The sequence below is a fragment of the Ctenopharyngodon idella genome, chromosome 4 (assembly GCF_019924925.1).
Source record: "Ctenopharyngodon idella isolate HZGC_01 chromosome 4, HZGC01, whole genome shotgun sequence".
Lineage (NCBI taxonomy): Eukaryota > Metazoa > Chordata > Actinopteri > Cypriniformes > Xenocyprididae > Ctenopharyngodon > Ctenopharyngodon idella.
The window spans coordinates 4,467,717-4,486,746 of NC_067223.1; the positions used below are offsets into that span (position 1 = coordinate 4,467,717).

Below are 19,030 nucleotides of genomic sequence, written 5' to 3' on the forward strand. Positions count from 1 at the left end.
ACACTGCACCTGTATCGTGACATCTTCCACTGTGGATACACCAGGATGCGTGACAAATTCAATGACCTAGTCGGTAGCACTTTTATAACATAAGATGGAGCAATTTGGATGGTGACCTCATCAAAGCTTCTTTATATTTGCATTCAGAAAGGGCTGAATTATACAAGACATCTTTCATTTAAAGGTGCCCTAGAATTGACATTTTACAAGATGTAATATAAGTCTAAGGTGTCCCCAGAATGTGTCTGTGAAGTTTCAGCTCAAAATACCATATAGATTTTTTATTATACCATGTTTTATCTGCCTATTTTGGGGTGGAATTAAAAATGCTATGATTTGGAGTGTATACACCTTTAAGTACTCGTACTCACCACCCCCAAGCTCGTGACTCCATTAAACATTGCATAAACAATACTGAAGTTCACAATATATCTCTCAAAATAGATCATTACAAACTGTTGGTGATGCAGCATATCAGATCACGTAAGTATGGAATGTATTTTGTGGATGTTTGCTAACATTTGATTCTGAATGAGTTTGATAGTGCTGCACGGCTAACGGGGCTAAAGCTACACACAGTTGGAGAGACTCGATAAGAATGCAGATGCGTTTATGAATTATACAGACCACAAGCGTTTTCGGGTTAAAAATGAAAATAACGACATGGCTCTGGTCTCCGTGAATACAGTAAGAAACAATGGTAACTTTAACCACATTTAACAGTACATTAGCAACATGCTAACAAAACATTTAGAAAGACAATTTACAAATATCACTAAATATATCATGATATCATGGATCATGAACAGTTATTATCGATCCATCTGCCATTTTCGCTATTGTCATTGCTTGCATGCTTTACAATACCTGCAGAACGTCTGATGATTCGGCTGTGCAGCTCCACACCGTTAATACTGCCTTGAACATGGGCTGGTATATGCAAAAGTTGGGGGCGTACATATTAATGACCCCAACTGTTGTGTCACAGTCGGTGTTATGTTGAGATTCGCCTGTTTTTCCATGGTGTTTTTCATGCACAAGATTTACATATGAAGGAGGAAACAAAGGTGTTTGAGGCTCATGATATGTCATTTCCATGTACAGAACTCTTATTGTTTAACTATGCCAAGGTAAATTCAATTTTCAATTCTAGGGCACCTTTAAAATTCCTGTATGAACAGACATATTTCAATCAAAGTCATTATAAAGCCAACAATAAGGCAAAAAAACTCCAAAAGAATGCATTAAGATATCAACTGTAATTCCATCAGAATCTTTTTTTTTTTTTTTTTTTTTTTTTGCATAAAGTAATAATCCTGTCATCTTCAAATGAAAGAGATACACCTCATTCGGACAAGGTATCATATAATGTAGGTGAACAGCAATTCTCTGAATTTTCTTATTTGAAATATTGGTTCTTCAGGGGCACTGCATTTTATTTTCATGCTCAAATGATGAAACTGGGAGTTAGATCAAGACTACAGCGACATGAATTTTAAAATCCTTATCATGCATGGTTGCAGCCTCTGACTGAGGATGACCGTAATTTCATGGTAGACAATCCTGACAGAATCTATATGGAGCAATACAAGCCAAATAAACAAATGGACTGCTGGAGAAAGAACTGGGAAATTTGGCCAAAAACTGTAAAGGCTGCACATCAGTCTTGCTTAGGCAGGGTGAATGAGTTTTTGATACTATCTGAAAGAAATCCTGCGGGTAGGTCGAAATGAAACAAAGAGAAAAATGAAGATGGAGGAGGTGGAGTGGAAGTCAGTCGAGGAGGTTGAAGGGGTGCACGCTTCCAACTTTGTGTAGTGGAAATTGCTGCACGAAAAGGTTTGCAATTGACCTCATCAGATGCCTCCTCATTCCCGAAGTGGCTTTCAATCAGAATGCATTGTGGTTGAAGTAGACCCTTGCTTCTGTATGATCATTAGCCAAATTGGACAAAACGAGATGCTTTTTTCTTTTACAATGCATCTGCAACCAATGTATAGGCATTCTACCTGATGCATGGGCAACATAACATAAATAAACACATTGTTATCCAAAGCTGGATAATCAGGAACCGATTTCACAAAAAATAAAATAAAATAAATAAATCCAATCTGAACACAATTTAGTAGACAATACTCAGACAACTCTCTCAGTAGAGCAAAAACAGCCTAATCAGTTGAGAAGCCATTGAGGTTTGGAGAACTGCAGCCTTTGAGAGAATCAAGCCAAAGTCCACCACAATTAGACAAGCTATTCTCTATGCTAATTGGTTGGGGTAAACACAATTAATCACTGTAAATGTGTACAACGGGTAAAGGCTGAAAAAATAAGTGGATAACCACTTATATGACTCCCTATGCTTTGCTCCTCAAACTCCTGACTATTTCCATTTTAAAAGGGCTGATGTATAGTACATTTATAAATAGTCTTTTAATAGTTTCTTTTCTTCATTTCTATCATTATTCACTCACCCTCATGTCATTCCAAACCAATTATGACTTACTTCAGCAAAGAAGTTTAGAAAATCTTTTTGGTACACTTCTCCATAAAGAAAAATTGAAAATCACAAAAAGGCACCACAAAAGTATGATAAAGATGGTCCATACGATTTTTACACTATATATTTAAAATCTTCTGAAAGTTAAAAAAAGTTATTATTTTTTTTTTTTAAATTGTGACATTTAGAACCAATGTCATTTGGAACCACTGACATCAGATGTGGCATGACATAGCTTAACATTTTTAAATATAAGCGGATACAGATGACATATTAGATTTGACTGAACTAGTCCTTTAACTGTTTATAGTCAGCTCAGACTCTACAAAGTGAATGAACTATTTTCAAAGATTATGAGTTATAAATACAGAATTCATGCCCTTGCACTGAAGATTTCTCCATTGCTGCTTTATGGCATTGTCACATTGAAAATTGTGGTTTGTACTGAAAGGTCTTCGCTTTAGAAGATACCTTGAGTGGAAAAGTAGGTAATAGACTGAAACGTTCTGAGTTCATTCTTTTAGTTTTGATGTGTTTGATCTGTTCAAGCTCTTGATGTCCTGTAGTGAATAGAACAAATTATATAATGATAATCCAGAAGATAAAAAAGCAGACAGAAATGGTTTGATAAAGGAGAAAGGTGGAAAGACGAATGAATAAACCAAATGAAAAGGGATGTATAGAGACCAAAGAGCATCAAAACCATGTTTCAGCCAGGGCGCCTCGGCGAAACCACCCCCGTATTTGATCATGTTTATTGTCTGAAACCATCTGCAGCTGATAACCCTTGACTGAACAAGCTGTTAGTCAGCCCGAGAGGGAGTTGAGAGAGAAATCAGCCATGCTATAAAATGGCTCCTTCAGTCAGTATATGCTTCCTCCACAGATCACACTAATTGCAAATGACTGCTTTCAAATAAAAAAATGCACAGCCTCATGGTAAAACTTCAAATGTATTTGCTATTCTTCATGACCAATGAAATTGATAAATAAACATTGCTGGTTTAGGCTGGTTTCTGCTGGTTAGACTAGTTGACTAGCATGTTCTTTCTGGTGATACTTGTTGACTAAGAAAGTATTGCTGAAGATGCCAGCATCTAGAAATGGGGACAATCATCCAAGACATGTTATTGTGAAGAACACCTAAAGAACTTTTAATGTTAATGAAAATAAAAAGGACTGTGAAGCCTTTTAGAGCATAATTGCCTTTCTGAATAAAAATGTCAAACCTGACATTTTGTCACTCAAACCAGTCTTCACAGGCTTTAAATATGTTTAGAGAGGATTTTTGCTGCTCAAGCAAACTGCATTTGCTTTGCTTCTGCTGCAATTTACTTTATGACAGTAAATATACTGTATGACAGAACAAGTGCTAGCTCAAGCGATGTCTCGCAATCAATGCTAGACAAGAGCAAGATGTGATTGCATACCTTTGTCAGAGAGGGTGTAGCACAAAGAAAGGTAGTTATTAGCGACGCGGCTCTTTTGCACGCACTCTTGGTGATAGTCATGATGGAAATGTTTTTTATGTGCAGGGAAGCAGGGTATAAGCAGTGCAAAATTGAAAAATCAACTCAATAGCTCCAGAAGTGTTATCAGGAGAGGCTGGCCTAAATCTGCATGCTAATGAACAAGTATTGCCGGGAGGGTATCGCCCCCAGCCGCTCACCACGAAAGCAGAAAACATGGGACCAGAGGTGAGCATCTTTCCCAACACACTTGGTGCAGGATTTTTAAGCCCTGTGCTGTCCAGGGTCCTTTGAAGAGCGCCGATCGGAAGAAGTATTTATGGAATCGTTTCCGAGCAACGGGGGATGGAAGGCTAGAAGGGAGCTGTCTGCTTTGAATGTACTTTGACTCCTGACTGTGCGGACAACAGTTTTAGCAGTCTTGTTGAATGGCATGTAAATGTGGTAGAAAAACAAAATGGGTGGACGGATTCAATATTTTTGACACTTTAATAAATCTCCAAATCTGTGTATATTCCATAGGAGTTGATGAAAGAGCCTGAGTTCAAAGCCTTGTATAATTCAATGAATTCCATAAGGTGTGAATGTATTCAGCTGCATTCGTCACCCTCAGAGTGGGTGTCGGCGTAGCCCCAAAAATAGACCTTTCGCAACAAGGAGCAATCTGCCATTTCAAGTCCCTGTGCGCCTGCAAGCTTGTCAGACTCACTTCCATCAGTGTGCATCTGTGTCACACTGTGACACGTTGCATCTTTCGCTCATGCCACTGTAAAGTCCACCAGCCATGCCGATCTGGATCAGCCAACCCGTGGCTGGGCCGTGTTGTTCAGAATCCACGCGTAAATTTTATCAGTCTTGCTATATATGTCACCATCCCTAATCTGTAGTCTATGTAAATAGCAATCTTACTTCCGAAGCCCACGCTGAGAACTTTGTCATGACCTTGTTGCAACCTTCTGGTCCGGCTGGCTGAGACTGACCATTACTGGGTTGTGTGGAGTGAGCGCCCGGAGCAGCCAGCTCAGCGGATCTCAGGTGCTGACAGGCTGCATAAACACACTGTGAAAAGCTGCCTGCCCTAAAGGCCACGGACAAGCTCAGCGAAAAAGAAAAAGGAAACAACGGCGCAGCTGAAATGAGCTGTATATTTCACAGCTGTTACCAAGGGTGGGCGACCTACGTGCCAGCATGCTGCAGCACCTGAGTGAGAGAAACACTTTGAGAGGTCAAAGTGGAACTCCTCATGTGAGTTTCTTAAAGTGACTTAAATGGCAAAAGGCACAGTAAATAACCATCAAAGAGAAAACAAAAACAATATTACAAAATGCCCCAAGTCTTGCCACTCATATTGCACATAGGTAAAGGGATAGTTTATCAAAAAACAAAACAAATTGTGGAATTTTTGCTGAATGTTCAAGCTGCTCATTTCTATACAATAAAAGCATCCCATGACCACAAACTAAAAGCAAAATCTTCTAAAGCCATATGATAGCTTTGTGTTCTTGCATGTTTCATGACCTAACGTGATAGACAACATTTGAATGCACACAAACAGGATATTTTAATAAACAAAGCTATCATATGCTTTCAGAACACTTGGAATGTAGTCACTTTAGGGCTTTTCACATTGCAATTAACCCCAGGTTAACATCGTTCTAAACACCGCTTTTAACCCAGGGTTATGAAACCCTGCTCCGGATCAGGGTTAGCACCACTTTTGCAGTGTTGACCCCGCACTGCAGTGCCAAACTTACACAGTGTGAAACGACGCAGTGTTAGAATGTTATAGCTAGATGCTTAGCAACAGACAACCTGTCGCGTACTCATACTTGCCTGCTTTGGACAGTCACGGAAACACTGAGCATTGTATATAAACAGTAAATTCAGCATTTGAGAGGAAAAATGTCAAATGCTGACAGAAAACGCGACAATTTGAGTGAAGAAGAGACCTTTCATTCATAATTTAATTTATAATTTATAGTCCGAAATGTCCATTTAGTATAAACTCGATAGTACAATCCGCAATGAGGATGCGCAATGCTAGAGCTATGTAAACAGGTCGTGTGCTGAGTTCATCCAATCAATAACACTGACACCGCAAATATGCAAATAAGAAGGTTAACCCAGGGTTTAGGAATGTACAATTTGAAATGTCAGAATACCCAGGATTAATTGTTAACCCCGGGTAAATTATGAGCAGTGTGAAACATGAAGCAAGATAACCCAGGATTCTGTTTACCTGGGGTTTAGAATGACCCAGGGTTAACTATTTCAAGTGTGAAAAACCCTTTTAATTATACTGAAAAGAGTGAAAAATTGAAAAATAGCCCCACAGACAAAAAGTAAAATGATTCATAACAACATGCTGGTGAGTAAACCATGACACAATGCTCATTTTTTGAGTGAACAATCCCTTTAAAACATTAGATTGTGTGAATCATGTGAATCTCTTTAAATAATCCTCTTTAAACCAATACACTATTCAAACAGAAAGCATATCGATATCCCTGACCTTCTAACCTTTAGGCCAAACTGTGGTATGACCTCTGCAAATTCTCTTCAGTTACATCCTATGTTTGCTCTTAGGAGACAAACCAGTGTGTTTACTGGTTTAATCGAATTTGAAATGGAGGCTGTTTGCAGATGGTCAATGCGGGAGGGGATGTTTTCTAGTGCACACAATGCTGTTTGACTCTCATACACAAAATAGAAAGTAATCACTCCTCATCTAGTTAATCCCATAATTATGCACATGGACACTAATTTCCCAGCAGGGAGAACACTGTGTGCCTGGCTCATTTCTCTCTTTCCCTTTTTTATTCTCTTACTGTTTATTTACAAGGCTAGAACAATCACACTGAATGTTAAGTAAACAAAATATATAATACAGCCTCAAGCTTGTTTTACATGAGTACTAGCTGTACTGGTTAAGAAATGTTTGAGGTAGTGTCACGGGACTTCTTTTAACTACGATACAGCAGATACAACTCTACGCCTGTGTTCCAAAACATAGTGAGCTGCCTATATAGGGAGCATTTTAAGGCATTTTGGGTACATTGCCAATATATTTTGGATGGGTTTTGGAACAGAGCAGAAAATGCCAATCATTTAAAATTCCACTGTACATTTTAAATTTTAATTTTAAAAGTGTGGGAAACTCCACAATGAGGTGGAGCGGTTTTAATCCTGAATTCACCAGTGCACCCAGCAGCATGTGACAATTTCTCAGAGTTGAGCGGAATATATCGTGACCTCTTGGTACTTCAAGTCACAGGTCTGTATACTTCTGAGCAGACATTGGCTATGCTTGACATGATCCTATTTTGAATGGCTCTTTCTAATAATAAGACCATTTGTCTTGTGCTGGAGGTGAGGATCATTAGTTGTCATATAGTCCTGAAGATGGATGTGGCAGATACAGGCTACTCTTTGCTGGAAACGTCCTGCTAGGCACAGAGGGACTTTTCCCCTATCTGCACAAAATCAGCATGCATTTGTAGCGAAAAGAGTTTCTTAAAAACCAGTAACGTCATAATGAAATGAATGAAACAGGAGAAAATGCTATGATTATAGCCATAAGGGTGCAGCTCCACCCTGGTTGGCTTATTTCTATGAAGAACAGACAGGATGTTGTGGAAAAAAATAATGTTTCAGTGCTTGTAATATGGCAAGGACACAGATATCCTGCTGTGTAATGGCACATGGCAAGCCAAACACTTCCAATGAAGTTGTATTTTAGAGGGCATGTTTGCTGCCATCAAATCATTCTGTGGAGGAAACTACAGCAACAGTAGATTAGATTATGTAGCTCATGCGTTTCCTCAAACAAGACATGATCTAATTCATTCTGAGAGTACATCCTTCTTCCTTCAAGACATGGATGCTGGAAATTGAGCTTGTCTTTGAAATAATCTTTTTAACAAACTTGGTGGAGAATTGGGAGAAGAATCAGACTCTTTTTATAGATTTTTTACATCAGTGCAGTCATGTCTATCTGAATGACATCCCCCCACCCACCACAAGTCTATAAATAAACTTGAAGCAGCTCTGCCTTTATAGGTCAGCTGAACTACAAAGTGCATCTTTTCCTCTCGTGTGTCAAGAGTGAAATTCGAAGGTGAATCGATATATAATTTCAAGAATCAACTAGTAACTGGTTACCACAACCACGTACAAGGGATTGTTGTTGCCATGGCAACAAAAGATCTTGGTGTAAAGACCATAGGAATAACGTATGCACAGGCATAATTCTGTTTGTGACGTGTTCAGCAAACACATTTCTTATGGACTCCCCAGGCATAGCGCAGACAGAAGCAGATAAAAGAGTGACACTTTGCTAAAGAGAAGCTCAAAGTTGTGCTTCTAAAGTGGTGAATCGTTCACACACAAAAACAAGATCTGTAAACATTGCAAGAGGAGATAAGCCAGCGGCGGAGCTGCCTGACAGTCCTCCCCACCCCAAACAGAGAGGAGAAGAACGGCTATGGAAGCAAGCTTGATACACTGAACATTTATTGTATTTTGTTTCTCTTGTCTATAGATTTACATCTATCTATCTATCTATCTATCTATCTATCTATCTATCATACCTACCTACCTAATTAATGTAAATGAGAATTTAGGATGAGTGCTCTAGTGGAGCTTCAAAAGGTGCTGGGGACGTCCATGTGATATTACATGGTGATATTATTTGAGATAAATTGCTTTACCTACAATTTCAGGCCATTTTCTGTCAATTTCCTATTTGATTGAGGCTATTACCAATTTCTGGAGCTTGTAGCTAGCCGGAGCTTTCTCACTTATACACACACAAAAAAAGAGGAAACTCTGCAACTGGGGTTGTCAAGTCAGAAAGTATCATATACGCTAGTAAATAGAAATAATATTTGTTGAAGATATCTATATCCAAAGACAGCCATAACCAAATAAATAAAATGACCTTAATCTGTTGTTCCACATTTCGGTTTGGACTGCTGGAGTGCACACAAAGCCCTGGCGATGACTCATATTTATTAGTTCCTCTCTGCTGATTGGGCATTCCAATACTCCCAGTCCACCCTGCGTCGTGTGCAGTGAAACGTGACATGGGGTCACTTCCCCCTTCCATCCCTGGCTGCCAGCTCAACTGTGCTGCCTGCAGCCTCATGTCTCCTAGCATGCTTCAGTGGCCATAAACACACACATGTGACCAAACAGTGATGACTGTGCTACAGATGTAAATATGAGCTCATATGGATTTTATTTTTAGTGTTTTTGTTTAGTGGTTCTGCAGTACAGAAGTGCTATTGGAGAAATTATAAATGTAACGCTTTACAATAAGGTTGTTAACATTAGTTACTGTAGTTTTCATGAACTAAATAGGTAACAGGTATGAAGAACTAAAGTATATAATGAACTTTAAGGTATAATGAGCAGCATTTGTTAATTTTGGTTAATGTGCATTTCTACATATATAATTGCATAAATTAACATTAGATATAATGTATTATAAATGAACATACATTAATAGTCAGTCAATAAATGATAGTATTTTCATGAATTGCATATCATTAAATTAAATTACATAGCATTAATGACAATTAATTTAATGATATGTAATGCGTTTACTGATGTTAACAAACTAAACCATATTTCAAACTGTTACCATTATAAAATGGGATAGTTCTGACTCCTAAATTCTCGTTAGATATACATTCTGTGAGTAGCCAATATATACAAACCTGTTTCTGAACATTATATATTAACCAAGATGCTACGCAGCTTACCATAAAACAGCTAGGCTAAACTATATAACTTGGTGAAAATGGTTTATTTTAACTATTATGATTTATTATAACTTGTGTTATTATTCCCTTTCTCTTTCAAAATAGGAATTAAACATGCAAGACACTTTTGTTTATCCATGCAGACTGCTGCTTTCTAACCCAAAAAGATATTCCTGCCAGGAATTTGCTAAAAGCTCCCTCACACAATGTAAGCCCGGGTGGCCATTGTCCTCAACCTCCAGATTAGCTCTGATTTCCCGTTTCGTGCAGTATTCTGGCATGTCACTGCAGCCATTGGCGATGGTGGAATGACAGCAGAAATGGCCATGTGGCGCAGGCTACGTCTCACCCTGCTTGTCCCCTCAGTCTGGTTATTCTCTCACTAAGCCCAATAGGAATGTCTTTCACATCCTTAGACTTTGTGTGACGTTGTGTTTGATGAACGGATTGGCCCTCAAAACAGAAAATATACATTTTAAAATAGCCAGGCAAGATGGTGTAGTCACTGTAATTTAGAAATGGAATTTGTTTTATTTATTTGTGCTGTATGTTCAAAGATATAGATAATATTTTATCCCCATATTATAATGCATTTTGCTGTTTGGAAATCGAAAATGCCAAGATTGACCCTATCAATAATGCATCTGCAATGTGCTTGGCTAAATGGCTGAATTCTGTGACTGTTATGAGTGCAGCCATGCGTGTGTGTGTGTGCGCGCATGTCCCCAATAGACTGCATTATGCATAGTACACAGAATGGGTCGCCTGCAGCACTAATGCAAATTTTTGTCAAGGGCTCCATTAAAAGGTAAGGCTGGGCCCTCATCTGTGCTGCTTCAGCTCAAGGTTTTTCATGGCATTTATTATAGTCATGCCATACACACCCCTCGCATTTCCATTATTATTGACCGCACTACTGCCAGTGATTGGCTCTTTTTGCACTGGCCGAATACAGAGATTGTGGAATGGGTAGGTGGGTAACATTAGCCACTATCTCATCCTGTCTGTTCCTGGCACACCCGGTGCATCCTGGGTAATTCATTTCTCCCAGGGCTTTATCATCTCAGTGGGCTAGTGAATGATTTACACTGACAGCCAAGCCATGCCAAGACCTAGTGCTATGAGCTGTGGTGAACACAGGCTCTAGTTTAAACAAAACGGTTCTGAGTAGAGAATGAATTTGTGAAGTATGAATTGTTAGATTAACAAAGTTAATCAAATTTAATCTAAAGTAACTGATTTAAGTGGGTGTACAGTACATAATGAATTGAGTCAAAACACTAGAAATAAATAAAGCTGGGATAGTGTGGGACTATATGTTGTGTCTGACCAATAGCAGAAAGAACAAAGCTTAAAAAATGCTGTAATTTTAATTTGATGACAAAGAAATGACACACTTCACCTTTAACTCCAGGGTTACATAACATGAAGCTATTTTTGCTAGTCTACTGATGCCAGACCTAATTGTTATGAAGAATTTTATGCTCATCGTTTTCAAAATAAAAATATTATTGTAAATCAATTAATAAAATGAAATACTTTTTATTTAATACTTTTTATTTAAAACATTATTTAATATATCAACCATTTTTTTGTAGATTTTCCAGCAAAAAATGACTATATTGTGATATATAACATTAAGATGATATAAAATTACTTGTGCAAGATCTGTTTGGTTACTGAGATTCTTCCAAATATCTTCCTTTGTGTACAGCAGAACAAAGAAAATTATACAGGTTTGGAACAACCTGAGGGTGAGTAAATGATGACAGAATTTTCATTTTTGAATGAACTATCCCTTTAATGTAGGTAAAATTCAAATAGTAAATACAGCATTCTGTGTTGAAATTGATTAAGGCATGCCTTTGATTTTGATATTTTTTGGTTATCTCTCCAGATGGAAAATAGCTTGAGGGCAGATCCACAAACTTTAGGAGTGACTCGGCCAGCCAGTAAGAGCTAAATGAGTGAGAACACTGGCCCTGAGGGAAGTGATTTTATCAAACTGTCATTGTGGCTAAAGTTTTTTAGGAACAAAGCGGCACCTGAAAATCAGCCTCCACTCTGCAGGTGAAGGTGGCAAAGTGGATGAATAATGCATGAAATTTATCTGCTGCCGTTAATCATGATGAGATGGCGAGAGAGAGGGAGAAAGAGAGAGAGAGAGAGAGAGAGAGAGAGAGAGAGAGAGAGAGAGAGAGAGAGAGATGTAATGTGGCCTCAGGATGTGTTTTTTTTTTTTTTCCCTCATTTACTCATTTCTCTGTTCAGCTCAAGACACTTAATCCACAGTCAAGGTCTTTAGAGAGGTAAAAAGCTGAAATTTATGTCATTTACTCACCCTCGTCATTTGGAGCAACATGAGGGTGGCCGAATCAATTATACTTGAACTATTTCTTTACTTCCAGCTCCTATACAAGGTTATAACAAGGTTATAACCTATACATACATCAAAACACAAGTCACTTCAGATGATTTCAGACCATGTAAGCAAAGGACCTAAACAGCTCTCTATTCATCAGTGATAAAACACCAAGCAGAAAACTATATTCTACATTACAACTTTGTGCACAGTGAACAAGCTACATTCAAAGACATTCAGATATATAATATGTAAGAATAATGAACTTCATGTGGAAGCATAAAGTTGTTGTTTTTTTTACTGATTTATTCTACAATGGCTTTGAACGTGTTCATATGATGGATTTCTATAATGTGCTAAGAAATGCATATTATATGTCAATGTATATGTATATAATGTATATGTTTGCATCAATCAAGACAAAATGGTAAATAATGGCTTCTTCTCCATTTAATTCAGTTGATGAGCCAAAAATAGACAATGTTGGCAATATTTCTGGGCTAAATTACAAGCAAAAATATCCATATTGTGATATAAATGTACTCATACGTCATACCCTTACGGAAATTGGTTCAAGGGGATACGGAAGAAAACGTTCTGCCAACAAAAGATAAGATGGAGTAACAGGTCATGGAAAAATGCATTTAGGACATGCCTCGGCCTTTGTGTTTTAATGTGATCCACACCGCGATCATTTGACTGATAAGGCCTCACAAATGGCTGGCTTAGAGCCGTAATTACTATCCACTCCCGCATAATCTTTCTCCCCAGCGAACATGTCAATGCCGGCAAGCAGGAGCGTGCTGGCAAACGGAGGAAGAAAAAGGAGAACATTTAGAGATAAGAAGGGCTACTTTCCTCTCATCGATACAGTCATGACTCTTAAGATTTCAATCCATCACTGGGCTCTTAAGAAAGCACTCCCTTGCCTTTAATTAAGGCACAGTCACTGGAGGATCTTGACTTATTTGACATGCAGCTACTGAGCCATTGTAAATGCACAGCTATAAAAGCTACTGGAGACTGGAGGGTGTCAGAGATTAGGGATCTTACAATCGGAAGGTCATTAGTGTTATTTGGAGGTCGGGAAGTACGTGTCAACTGTGCAGAATGAAGTGATTTAGTTCACTGACCCATAAGGAAGTCAACATGTAACTCAGGTGAGAGGATAATGCACAGTGTGTGACCTCTGTTAAACAAATTCCCTTTTTCATAGCCAACATCTTTTATGGTTGTGGCTTACATAATTTCTCTACTATATATGTATTGAATAACAATGCATAACATTCCTAACAATGTATAATTATTAATATAGAAATGACAACATTTCATTGAATGCACAAGCCACAGTTTTTAAAATCTAATGTGTGTAGGTGTTAATAAAGAACATATACAGTAGCACAAAATTTCTCTGGAGACATAAGGCAATATGACTTACATATCTGCCTATAACATACACTATGTTTGAATGACCATGCTAACAGGTGAGTTCTACTACTACCACAGTATGCAGTAAGTATAATTACGAAAATGTGAATTGCATGTATGAATACCTGGATGACCTACATGCTATTTGAGCATGCTATTTGAAATATTGTATACCACAATATTTTTTGACTAGAATTATTTGATCAGATTACCAAAAGTTAATGTATTAGTAAAATTTTTTTAGAAAATGGCCCTGTATTGTGATCTGAGACAATGCAGAATATGATGTATATGATATGCGTATGGTCGTCCGCCGGAAGCTAGTTATTTGAATTTATAAAGTTTTATATATGGATATTTTTCTTACAAAAATGCATCGCTTTGCTTCAAAAGGCCTTTATTAACCCACTGGAGATGTATGGATTATTTTGATTATGGATGGATGCATTTTTTTTTTTTTTTTTTTTAAATGCGGTCCCCCTTTCACAATCATTATAAACCTTGGAGGACTAAGGATATTTTTAAAAACATCTCCGATTGTGTCCATCTGAAAGAATATAGTCATTAAGAGGGAGAAAATCATTGGATAATTTTCATTTTTGGGTGAACTATCCCTTTAAAAACAACCCAAGTTGGGTTGAAAATGGACAAACCCGGCAAGTGGGTTGTTTTAACCCAGCTGTTGGGTTAAATGTTTGCCTAACCTGCTGGGTAGTTTTATTTAACTCAACTATTGTTTAAAAATTACATTATTGCTTGCTTAAAATGAACCCAAAGTGTGTTGAAAATGAACATTTATTAATATGTTTAATAAATGAAAATCTATTAATAAGTTTAATGAATAATAATTAAACATTTATTAAATTGCTTATTAATAAATGTTCACCTTTTAATTATTATTGTTGCCTCCAGTAATTATGTCTGATTTTAATTTCCAACCTATTTAGGTTCATTTTAAGCCAGCCATATAGTAATTTTTAAACAATAGTTAGGTTAAACAAAACTGCCTATAGCACGTTGGGCAAACACTGAACCCAACCACTGTGTTAAAACAACCCAACTGCTGGGTTTGTCCATTTTCAACCCAACTTGGGTTGTTTTCAACCCAGCATTTTTTAGAGTGTAGCCTTTGAAATGTTTATTGTGAAGTAATACCTAATGTTTCAAATTACTTTTTTTCTAGGTAAGTGTAGGAGGAAGAACATTAAGAAAGCTCATCTGATTGGTTGAAGACAGGAAGATATATGAATATTACCAGCCGTTTAAATGGGAATAGGAGTGAACAGAAGTCAGTTCATTGGCAGTGAAAAGGAATTAAAAAAAGAGCAAGCATTTCTCATTGTGCTCACAGAATCCGTCACTGCCCTGTTTACACGCTCCATTGCAAAAAACAACAGCTGGAGCAAAAGAAAAAAAAAATCCTTCCAACATTTTGCTGTTCTTTGCGTTCAGTCTCATCTGTTAGACACATTGGTTGCTCCACCTGTGCAACAAACCCAGTGAACACGCACCTGGACCTTTGGAGAGACGTTCTCCAGTGCAGTCGCTGAAAAATAAGTAAGCCGATTGTTTCAGATATAATCCAGTGCCTTCTTAGCCTTTGAATCTTCACAGTTGACTGCACTGGTCAAGTCCTGCAGAGCTCCTTGAGTAAGTGAGGTCAAAATGATCCAGTGGATTGTAGACAACATATATAGCATTAGACACCCTCAGGGGAGAGAAAACCAACCTCAACTCACTGACAGTGGACAGAGGGAAGGAGAAAAGGAAGGAAAAGACAGATGAGCGGGACTGAGAGCATGGTTACGTTCTCTTTGCGGTGGCAAGGAGGAGAAAAAACAGAAACAAATTTATCTAGTGGTGCGGGGGCCATGTTATTAACAGCCTGCTGAAACGCACTTAACTCATGCCTATTCAATTATGCTAATGTACACATGCAAATGACCACGGTCCACAACACCATGCTGTCTCAATTAGGTGACAGGCTTACAAGGGTTGGTTTTAGAGAGCGACCAGATTATTGCCCTGCTATCCCTCTACAAGCAAACAGCTTTTGACCTGTGATTATCGTCACGAGACATCAGCAGGGTGGGTTGACTCGCAGACTGAGAAGCGACGTTCTGTTTGCGTGTTGGCTGCACGTGTGGGAGACTGTGGACGTGCGTCTTCACATGTTATATTTACTGGTTCAGTTCAGCACTGCTGCTTTTAGCAGCGCTTCCCTCAAGAACAAACCAGCTTTTGAGGGTTCAGACATATTCAAGGTCAGCCTATGTCATCTGCCTCTTTTTGTCATATTGAAGCTCTTTGTATAGATCAAATCGACAGTTATGTGAAATGTGACTCAAGCTCCACAACATTATATTTTCAAATGATTTAAGCTCAACATGCATTAAAATACTGCACGAGTCATTTCTGAATCGGTGGAAACTTCTATCTGCACAATAAATCTGAATCATTGATCTACATTATTGCTCAGTATTCATGTCTAGCACGTATTCACAATGTACCAAAAAAATTAGGCATTAAAATCAATAGGGTGAATTGTTAGAAGATTGGTGAGTAATACATCATATTCAGTATGGCCAAGGCTGGATTAATTACATCGATTCTGACCATGAAATACGGCGTGTTGGCTTAAAAGAAACCGCTTTAGTTCTGTGTGCAACAATTTTAACTTACACAAGAGCCTTTCATTTTTTAGCATGTCCTACAAATATGTGTGACCAACATGCTGAACACATACACACTACATGGCCGCCACAGTGATTTTCAGCCTGCTCCAGTGCAAGAAAGAGTCTATAGAATGGCTGCATGAGTCAACATCAGTCGTCACTGCGTTATGTAATGCTTGAAGGACCCATATTTTACAATAACATACTAATGCGAATGAAAAGTACATTATAGTTCATGCATCTGAAAATAAGATGATCATGTAACATGCTAACCAAAGTAAAATTAGATTTTCAGGGTATTTTCACTATTTTAGGGCATTTAAGGCATAACTTGTATCATTCATTGATGTTGAAAAACTTAATCTTTAACAAATTCTCAATCTGAATGATTAGACTGAGGATTTGTTATCTATTTTCTTGAAAATGGAACAAACATCAATATTTATAAAAAAAAAAAAAAAAAAAAAAAAAAAAGCATTTTATATTTTATATAGTTTTCGATCAACAAAGAAAATAAACAATGATGCTTAAGAAAGTATCACTAACTACAAAAGGAAATTTCACAGAGAGTCACATTTGCACCCAATTTGGAGGGTATTTTTCTCCCAAGTCAGTATTAATTTCCAAGCCTAGTAAGAAAGAGCAAAAGGCAAATGCAGAGGAACTTGTATAGTGACAGAACAGCCACTTGACATTGTCGCTGTCCTTAAAATAGTGATTCTGAAAGCAGCCCCCTCACTTAAAGACTGGAAGTTTGTTGCTGTCCGGTGCTGAAAGCATTGAGGCAGGTGGCGCTGTCCAAAAGCAAGAGGTGCTGAAAGCTCTGTTTCTTGTTGAGGAGTATGGAAAAGCGCACTCTCTGTGGGTGGCTATGAAGCTCATTTGCTCAGAGCTGTCAACAGTCTCCTCAGCACCTAGGAGGGCGTTTCTTGCATTTTGTCTGGTGCATTTTTAAAAATTGTTTATTTACACAAGCATTAGACTGACGCATGTGGCCACTGTCTTACACCGTAAGCACTGTGTTAAGACAAGTACAAAAAAATGCAACCTTTAAAAATCTTGAGATATCAGTTTTTAGTTACACAATCTTATTTGATTCTTAGACAACTCTTATTAGCAACATCTTGTGTTGGTTTCAGATTATTTAATATTAATTCCAATAGGAATACTACACTCATTCCTTTGTAATTTTTTTATGACTAGGTTTCTATTCACTGGCTGTTTACTCTTGCTGCTTTTGAATGAACCCGGTGTGAACACTTTTTTGATTTTTGGTTGTATGGAGCATTAGGACAGCAGAAAAAAATAGATTAATTTGTGTAACTATCATACATTTCTTAGCTTCCATAGCTGTACAGTGTACACATGGTTAAGACTACACACAGTGCTGTGCTCCAATATGGCCATCTGCAGATATGTATTTTTTTCTCTCTATTTATTTATTTTTATTAGGATTTATGGCTTGAACCAGCTGCTGTACACTAAGCAGACAATCATACAGCTAATTTTTGATAGCAGGATAAATCCGTTAGATAATCCAAATCTGCGGCAAGAGAGAGATAGAGAAAGAGAGAGAGAGTCTATAAGGGAGATTAAAAAGAGAAGATTGTGAGTGCAGAATCCCACATCGCTGATCATGTGACCTCAATTCCACTCTGTCATTTCTTCCCGTGGAGTGTGAGAGAGACGACCAATCACAAGGCGCAGTTTGTGAGGTCGTGAAGAGTGGGAGAAAAAAAAAAAAAAAAAACATCCCGCTAACGGCAAGTGAAGCGTTGACGGCCCTAGAGGCTCAAATACCGTCCAAAAAATGGGGGAAACACTCATACAGACTCACACTTGTCAACACAATGCATATGTACACTAACAAGCAACCTCTCACATGCCATTAGTTTCAGTTTGGTCTTTCTCCCACACAAAAGCATGTGGGTTTTCTCTCTGCATGACTTTGTTACAGCATATTTTAAGATTTGGAGGGACCAGCACATACAGGTTGACCCCAATCTGAATACTGTCCCCCTCCATGTCTATAGTGGTTTTACAGCATGTTTTATTCCACCTTCTGTCAAATATAAAGCTCATAAAAATTACACAGCCGTTAGAAAAACAAAAACAGACATATCAATAGAGCTCTTGCCAGCTTCACTCATTAACTATTGATGCTGTGTGAGATCTGGCGCCACAGCTGGATACACACACACACACACACACACACACACACACACACACACACACACACACACACACACACTGTTTATATCTGTACTCATTGACAATAGACTCAATTCAAACCAGTCTCCATGGTACTGAACCAAACAAGAGGGGTGTCAGTTTAAACTCAGGTCGAGGTGGTCAGGCATACAGTAGCATCTTCTGTACCACCGTAAAAGTACAAATTAACATTCAAAAGCAAGGAATGTGAAATACACTGATGTAAAACAGCCTTCTGGGGGAAAAGAAAAGGAACCAGAGTGCAGTTTGCTTTGATTAAGAAAAGATCCATTTTAAAAAAAAGAGGTGGATGGCATACAATGGCTTTTGAGGATTATGCCAGGCAGGAGAATGGAACCAAATGGAGAGAAGTTGTTTGAAGCTCCGCAATAAGCCATTCTTCCTCTCTTTCATGTTTCGAAATGAGGGAACAACTGTGCGTGTTAACCGCAATCCAGCAGCCTCTTTGTTCCTTTCTTAGATCAAGAGCTAATGGAGGAACGGGCTTTAAATTGAACAGAGGGGCTGAAAATGGTGAAACCGGAAGAGATCTGTCAATTAGGTGTGGTTTGACATCACAGAGTATAAAGGCGGGGAAAAATTATTGTATGGAAGGTGATAGC

General features: G+C 38.1%; 2 protein-coding genes across 6 annotated transcripts in view; one reads left to right on the forward strand and one right to left on the reverse strand.

The window, feature by feature from the left end:
* Positions 1-19,030, forward strand: part of LOC127510966 (fish-egg lectin-like) — a 736,337-nt gene that overhangs the window by 201,556 nt on the left and 515,751 nt on the right. The window lies entirely within an intron of this gene.
* Positions 1-19,030, reverse strand: part of syt1a (synaptotagmin Ia) — a 206,109-nt gene that overhangs the window by 59,872 nt on the left and 127,207 nt on the right. The window lies entirely within an intron of this gene.